Here is an 8,056-nt window from a genome sequence, read left to right as displayed (position 1 = left end):
CCTCCCCATGTTTCTGGCTTCCTGGTGGTCAAGAGCTGCGGTTGCTATGTTCCCAGGCCCTCCCAACTGGAGCCTCAGCCCCAAACCAAGGACTCTGTGATCTCCCATGGGTTCAATGAGCATCTTCCACTGGGGTCATCAGAATCCACTTCTCTGCTGACCTGTGGACACCCATCTCCAGCCACCTCTTTCTTAGACGTTATGAATTGGATACCCTATAGACATCTTAAACCTAGGGTGTCCAAAATACAACCCCCCTGAACAAAAAATCCACTGGATATCTACAGACCTCTTAAACCTAGGATGTCCAAAATACAACTCCTCTGAACAAAAAATCCACTGGATATCTACAGACCTCTTAAACCTAGGATGTCCAAAATACAACTCCCCCTGAACAAAAAATCCACTGGTTATCTACAGACCTCTTAAACCTAGGATGTCCAAAATACAACTCCTCTGAACAAAAAATCCACTGGATATCTACAGACCTCTTAAACCTAGGATGTCCAAAATACAACTCCCCCTGAACAAAAAATCCACTGGTTATCTACAGACCTCTTAAACCTAGGATGTCCAAAATACAACCCCCCTGAACAAAAAATCCACTGGATATCTACAGACCTCTTAAACCTAGGATGTCCAGAATACAACCCCCCTGAACAAAAAATCCACTGGATATCTATAGACCTTTTAAACCTAGGATGTCCAGAATACAACCCCCCTGAACAAAAAATCCACTGGATATCCACAGACCTCTTAAACCTAGGATGTCCAGAATACAACCCCCCTGAACAAAAAATCCACTGGATATCTACAGACCTCTTAAACCTAGGATGTCCAGAATACAACCCTCCTGAACAAACCCCCCAATTCTCCCCTTTTCCAGACTTCACTGTTACTGTAAGGACACCGCCCCCTCCCCGTTCTCTTCACGCTCACAGTCCCACGAGCTCCCTTCTCTCCTCTGACGCTTCCCCTACCCCACGTTCCCGTCCCTTGACCCCTGGGCCATTACAAGAGCTTGAGGGGTTTCCTCCCCCCCGGCCTCAATAAAAAAATGTTTAAATCACATATTCTTATGGCTTAGATTTGTAACCACCCCGGTTATACATTCTTGCCCATCCTCCATCCAACTGCCAAAATAATTTTCCCAAGTGCCGATGTGGCCATAGCACCCGTAGCCTCCATTAAGCTCCCGTGGCTGCCCATCACCTCCAGGAGGAACACAAAATGTTCCGCTTGGTGTTCAGAGCCTTCCATAACCCGCCCCCTCCCCCAGCCTTCTGGCCTCTCGCTCCCTTCTGGGGGGCTTTCCCGTGAGCGCGATACTCCATCTGTTGGCTCTGGGAGCTTTCTGCGGCTGCCCCCCCCCCCGCCCTCCCCCCTCCGGCCTCCCCGGCTCCCTCCCTTTGGCTCTCTGCCAGAACTCGTCTTCCAGCAGCCTTTCCTGATCTCTGACGCTCACACCTCCCCTCTGCCCATTATCTCCAACTATCTGCTGTTTTATTCTTTGTCGGGGGTGGTCCTCCACCTTTGGCCCCGAGCTCCCAGAGCCGGGGGGAGCAGCACAGACTAGGGGCCTAACACGTGCGGGCGGACGGGGGGGGGGGGGAGGGAAGGGGGGACCGGCCTGGCTTTGCAAACTGCGCGAAGGCCGGGAGCCCGAGAACAGCGCTCCTCTCCCCGGGAGCTTCAGCTCCTGCCCCACAGCGCCATCTCGAGGTGCAGCGCGACATCTCCCCGAGGCTTCGGGGGCCGCGCGCCCGCTCACCGCCTCGCGGGTGAGGAGGAGAAAGCCGGGCGGCCAAGACTGATTTCTAAGCTTCTCTGCCACAGCCAGAAGCTAATGGAGGAAGCAGCGCCCTGTTTTGGGACGAGCTTGGCTCAAGGTTATTTACTAACGACCATCTCCTACGAGATTCCTTTATGCGTTCACTCGCCCGACATTTGAGGACCGGGACAAAGCCCTCGGAACAGATCGCGAGCTCCGGAGAAAGAGCATTTTCTCACTCCGTATCTGTAAGCCCTTGTAAGCACGTAATAAAAGTCTGCTTAATTTCCCGTTGAAGCTTTCGCGGACTGACTGAATTATCAGTTGTCTCCCAGCCCGAGTTTGGGATGGGAAGAGCCCGCTCTCGTCCGGGGTGGTCATAAATCTAAGCCATGAGTGACTTAAAAAAAATCATCGATACCTTTTGTTTTTGATATCATCGCCCCTTGGGGCGTCGTGTGCCCCTGTCTCACTGAGCCTTTCCTCGTAATAAAGGAAAACAGCAAAGCAAAACTAAGTCTCGCTGTGATTACACCTTGCAGAGGGCGATGTTCTGTACCTGTGAGGCGCTTTATCTCCTGCTGAGGGCTAAGATCGGTCGCTGTATCTACTAGGGATTTCAGCTTCCATATTCCATTTATTATAAAAGTTTCTCCATATTCTCAATATACAAATTTGCTTCAAAAAGTAAAAGTAGCAAAAAATAAAATAAAAAAAAACCAATGGTAGCCTCTATTTTTCTTCTCAGTTAATTCTTTTCTAATTCAAGGAAAAAAAAAAAAAACTGCTAGCAGAGGTAGGGTCTGGATTGATGGAATCATTAATTCAGGGCCCATAAAAGACTAGATTTAGATTTTAAGATCTATTCCCTCTGAAATTTAAAACTATGATTATATGGAGAGGGCATTAATAGAGGTCACAAATAGAAGATTATAAGGAAATTCATGAAAGGAGTATGGGAACGTGAAGAGGAGGAGAGAGAGAAAAACAAAACGTCAAGGACTTTGATTAGAGAGAAACCAAAACCCTGGCAGATATTTGGGAATTTAATCAGACTGAGATTAGAATGTGTTTAGTATCTGGAAACATTGTACTGAACTGTGTTGCAAAGTACAGTCAGAAAAAACATATTATCAGCTAAAAAGTCAAAATACAAGGAGAAAAATCCCAATTACAGTTGAGTTTTTTAGAGCTGCTTTTAAAAAAAAAGTCATCAGTGCTAGTAAACTGGTTTTAATTTCTTTCCATGTCTTTCATACTATTTGAGTCTAATCTTATTTTTTCTTTCTACTCCTCTCCTTCCATCCTCACCCCGCTGCACCGAAGTCTCTTGAATCAGCATCACTAGGATAGGGTTTTTTTTTAATTTATGTCCAATTCAAGATCACGTATCCAAAAAAACTTCTGTCACTGAGGAAGCAGAGTTGCATTTAGAACAATGGATTCAACAATCAGGTTACAGAAGACAAGCAATATAGGATATATAGTGAAAATATGTGTTATATATGTTATTATATATTTCTTTGAGATGTTATTATATCATTATAATGAGATTCATAAATTCACAAATGAGGTTCAGCTCCTTAGAGATCATTTATTCCAATGCCTTTGCTTGGATTATTATTTTTTATTTTATTTTATTTTTATTAATGATATGTATACATATAAAATATTTTATTTTATTTTATACAATTATTATTGCATGGACAATTAAAGTGATCTTTCACTGAAAAACTTTACGCACTCTATACTTTCCTTTTGCAACACTAAGGTTTGTTCTGTTACAAAACAGTGAAAGGTGGTGGAGGGGGGGAATGAAAATCCAAACATGAATTGCTCCTCAGGAGAATTAATATAATAGTAGCAAAAGGGGGACCTTAGCTTTTGAAGGTCTGAATTCTATTCCATTGTAAACACCTTTCAGTTTCATTTTACTATAATCCTGAACATAAATCTTGTATTTGTACAAACTCTCCTCATTAGTGGGTCTTTTCAAAATTCAATCCTAATAGGGGCAGAGTTGCTGAGAGTTTGGGAAAGAAAGATGCTGTTCTTTTGGCTTCCGGCTTGGAAAAAGGTCACAAATGTTTCTATATTCTTTAGGGAGAGGTCGGTGGAGGAGACAAAGACTTCAGGAAAAAGCCGATTTATGGAGGAACTGCCCTTTTCTCTGTTGGTGAGAAGAGCATTTTGCAAATGCCAGGCTTAAGTGAATGCATGAATGAATGGTTAAGCAAAGCACTATGCTAAGTGAATAGAAAAATAAGGGATCCCTGCTTTCAAGGAGCTTACATTCAAATGTGAGAGAAAACACATAATGGAAAGTTTCAGCTGCAAGCCAGATGAAAAGGCCCATGTCCCTTAGGGCACAACAACAAACAGATAGTAATCACTCTCCTTTAGTGTCACTTCCTCTGGTATGATTTTATCATCATGATGCTGAATGATTTAATAGTGCCAAGAACTTTGCTGCCAAAAGACTTTCTTTTCTAGGTCTTCAGTAACTGTGGTTTTAGAGCTCAAAGGAGCAATTCCCGGGTTGCATTTCTGGGTGCATTACAGGATGTTCACCGAGGACCTTGGCACTGAAGTCCCTAGGGGAGAAGCAATGTTCTTCCAAAAGGTCTTGGTGCTTGGCTATCTCTACTAGATGTGAAAAATCAAACCTAATGAGAAAAAGGAAGCCTTTACTATTCCATTCTACAAAGGTAGGGGTGAGGGAAGCAGGGTAGTATAAACTGAAAGACCATGAACTGGAGCTAGAGGACCTGAGTCCAAATTCCATTTGCATGCTGGGGATGCAAGTCACTTGACTTCTGTTGGTCTCAATTGGACTCTGAAGTCTCTTTCTACTCTAAAGCCATGGAAATGACTCTTTTTACTCCCACCTTAGAGTCCTAAGAAAAATCATTTAAAGCTTAAGTTAGGCTCCAGTCTAGTGTATCTCAAAGAGGTCAACAGAATATTTTGCAGAAAGGTAAGCAGTATAAAAGTAGATTAGTGTAGTGTGACTAGTTTGATGTGTTTAGCTTATAGAGTCAAGAATACAAATCCTGTACATTTCTTCCCCCCCTTCTCCAAATGAGACTTTGTTTCCTGCCAGGAGGGAAAAGAAAAAGTTGGGAGCCTATGCTAACCATTCTGCTCTTCTAAGAGAGAAATGCCAGGCTGGAATATATCTGTCTGTTTTTTCTAAATATTATTAGTCTAGGGAATATAATTCAAATTAAATTCCTGATTGTTATGCCTTAATAGGGGAAGGAGGACCCCAGGCTCTACATCCAGAGCTTAAGCCCCTTTGTATAAGATGCAAGTTCCATAATAATAGAAAAAAAATTCATATATTCCAAGCAATAGAAATCACAGAAAATATAGACAGGGAAATATATGTATCAGACAATACAGAATGAAGGATAAGTCAGTTCAACAGTGACAGAGAGAGAGAGAGCCCTAGATCTCACCCAAGGGAAATTCCCTGAAGTCTCTAGTGCAATGCTGAGAAAAGGGACATGATTGAGACTATCTGCTTCTCTACATGTAATTTTCTTCCCAGAATCTTTCATTCACTCCCTTTAGTGACATCTTCTCCCTCTCCCTTCTGCCAATTAGGAGAAAGTCTCATATAATTGGACCTTTGAGCCATGGTTTACATCAGAAATAACAAAATATATTTTTACAAAGAGACACACAGAGAGAAACAAAGACATACACAGAGAGAGACAGAGAGAGAGAGAGAGAGAGAGAGAGAGAGAGAGAGAGAGAGAGAGAGAGACAAACAGAGAGAGACAGAGAGAGAGAGACAGAGAGACAGAGAGACAGAGAGAGAGAGAGATGACAATAACTCCTTTTCTTATGTACTTCTTAGGCCAGTGACCAATAGGGACAGTAAAGGCAAATAAGGTAACCAAAGGCTTTAAGTTGTAGACATCCTTGAACAAGAAGCCAAAACCTTTGTCCCACTTGGCCAAAGTGCATATTTCAAGGGGATGACTTTTATTTTAGACACACACACACACACATACACCCATACCACACATATATTACAATACATATATGATTGCATACATGTAACACACATGATAGAATGTAAGTCCCTTGAGTACAGCAGTTAGAGTTGACTAAAAGGAAGAGGAGCTAGGAGGGGCATAATCAGACTGTTAAGGGTTTTGAACTCAGATCTCCAGAATGTTATTGCCTTGAATGAAGCTGGCACGTAAGTGTGACAGGGTGGATAGGGCACAGGTCTTGCCATCAGAAGAGCTAGGGTTGAATACAGCTTGCATTTATATCTGTAGGGTCTGCAAAGCTCTTTGCATTTGCCATCTCATTTGGTGCTCACAACCACTATTGTTATCATACCATTTTACAGATGAGGAAACTAAAGGAGACAGAGTATGGGAGACTTATTCAGGGTCTCGCAGCTAGAAAGTATTTGACTCTAGATTTGAACTCAGATTTGACTTCAAGTCTAGTATTATCTCGATCTAAATCTATGATTGTAGGACATCATGCCATATTTGTGGATTGATTATTGTGATATAACTGAATGATAAAAATATATATATACAACAAGCACCAATTATGGCAAAGCAACTAAATAAACAATGGGGATTTGGAAACAAGGATAAGTGGAGTGGGGTCTTGCCACTGATTCCATCCTTCACGTAGAGGAGTATAACTTGTACCAAAAGTGCCCTGTTTCCCAATTTGGAGCAGGACCAGATATTTGAGAGCTGGTTTGCATGAATTAACTCTGTGGTGAAGAGGTAGACTGTTGAATGGAGTAAGTCAAGAAAAGTCTCTTTGCTCTGGCTTTTTCTGGATAGAGTAGCCTTGGACATGGAGGAAGAGCTGTTGTGTACTTCTCCCCCATTACCTCTTAGGAGGAAGGCATCTCTAACTCAGAGCCAGCATGACTCGGAGGGGAAATGGCTTTGCTCTTGATTCTTATAGCTATTTACTTCTGCTTTTAGGTGAAGATTAGAGAAAGCTACAAATGTGTGACCTTCAAAAAGAGACTGTATATGATCAGAAGACAATTTTGAGTGTGGCACCTGAATCAATTAATCAATAAACATTTATTAAGCACTTACTATATGGCAGTGCTAGAGATTCAAAAGGAGGCAAAGGTAATCCCTGCCCTCAGAGTGCTTACCATCTAATAGGTGAGACCACATGCAAACATGTCCAAAGCAAGCTACTAGGAAATCATAAATGGAGGAAAGGTACTATGATTAAGAAGGATTGGGAAAAGCTTTTTCTAAGAATGGGATTTTAACTGGGACCTAAAGGAAGCCAGGAAGATCAATAAGGAGTGTTAAGGAGGGAGAGACAGCCAAAGGAAATTCACAGAGATCAGAAAAGGAGTCTTTGGTCTGAGAATAGCTAGTAGACTGGAACCACTGGATCAAAAAGTACCAGGTGAGAGCCAGGTGAGAACAGTCTGGAAATGAAGGATAGAACTTAGTCTACAAAAGACTTTAAAAGCCAAAGATAACATTTGATCCTAGAGGCAAAAGGGGAGCCACTGGGGTTCTGGCAGCTCTCCTTTACTCCCTTTTGCATTTGTCTCTCTCTGGTGATAGTCACTTCAATTCTCCGCATGGACTTGTAGGGAATAGCAGGAGAATGGTATCTGTGGATTTCTTTTGCTTCCTGCAGGACATGTACATCTCAGAGTCCCTAGCTGTAAGAATAGTACTAAATAGTAACTAAAAATTGAGGCACCAGAATTGTTCTGAAGTAAACTGCTATAATTTTTCTTGTAGGAATTGATTTTTCTTGGAATAAGATCCACCAATTGTCCATAGTACTAAGCTTTATTATACTGCCTACCGTTAAAGAATGGATTTCCTAGATCCACACTCTTATACTTCGTGCAACTAGTGACATTATTTTCATCGTTTTTCAACTTTGAGGCTTACAAAGTTTATGCTTAAGAGTTTTATTCAGTAATTAAAGAAACTGAATCTGAAATTGAAGTATGGTGCCACCAAATGGCAGTAATCAGTACAGTCGCATGAATTAAACTACTATAGAATTATAGGATCTCAGGATTTAAGGGATAGAAGAAGCAATAAAGACAATGCCATCCAATCCCTTGAATTTAAAGATGAGGGCCAGAGAAATAAACTGTAGGAGTAATTAATTGAGATATAACACCAGGCTTTTCCCATGATTGACGATTGATTTTTAAAAATCCAATGATTAGGGCTTAAACCTCTTTTTGGTGCTATATGATCCAGACTTTTAGGGTCTCAGTCAATCAGTAGTACAGTTTGAAAA

The 8,056-nt window shown here is 41.9% G+C and overlaps 1 long non-coding RNA gene across 4 annotated transcripts; it reads right to left on the bottom strand.

Annotated features, from left to right (window-relative positions):
- Positions 1-225: 225 nt before the first annotated feature.
- Positions 226-1,341, bottom strand: LOC127540478 (uncharacterized). 4 transcript variants are annotated; one of them, XR_007948156.1, is made up of 4 exons: positions 754-1,341; positions 565-687; positions 432-497; positions 239-364 (listed from the first exon to the last, which is right to left on the bottom strand). It is a non-coding gene; the product is annotated as an uncharacterized LOC127540478 (long non-coding RNA). The 4 variants fall into 4 exon arrangements; XR_007948158.1 differs by lacking the exon at positions 432-497 and having other exon boundaries at positions 226-298; XR_007948155.1 differs by having other exon boundaries at positions 432-687.
- Between the last annotated feature and the right edge of the window lie 6,715 nt (positions 1,342-8,056).

This window comes from Antechinus flavipes, chromosome 6 (assembly GCF_016432865.1).
Source record: "Antechinus flavipes isolate AdamAnt ecotype Samford, QLD, Australia chromosome 6, AdamAnt_v2, whole genome shotgun sequence".
In the NCBI taxonomy this organism is placed as follows: domain Eukaryota; kingdom Metazoa; phylum Chordata; class Mammalia; order Dasyuromorphia; family Dasyuridae; genus Antechinus; species Antechinus flavipes.
Note: the sequence above shows the minus strand (reverse complement) of the source record. Positions and strands in the feature narration are given on the sequence as shown.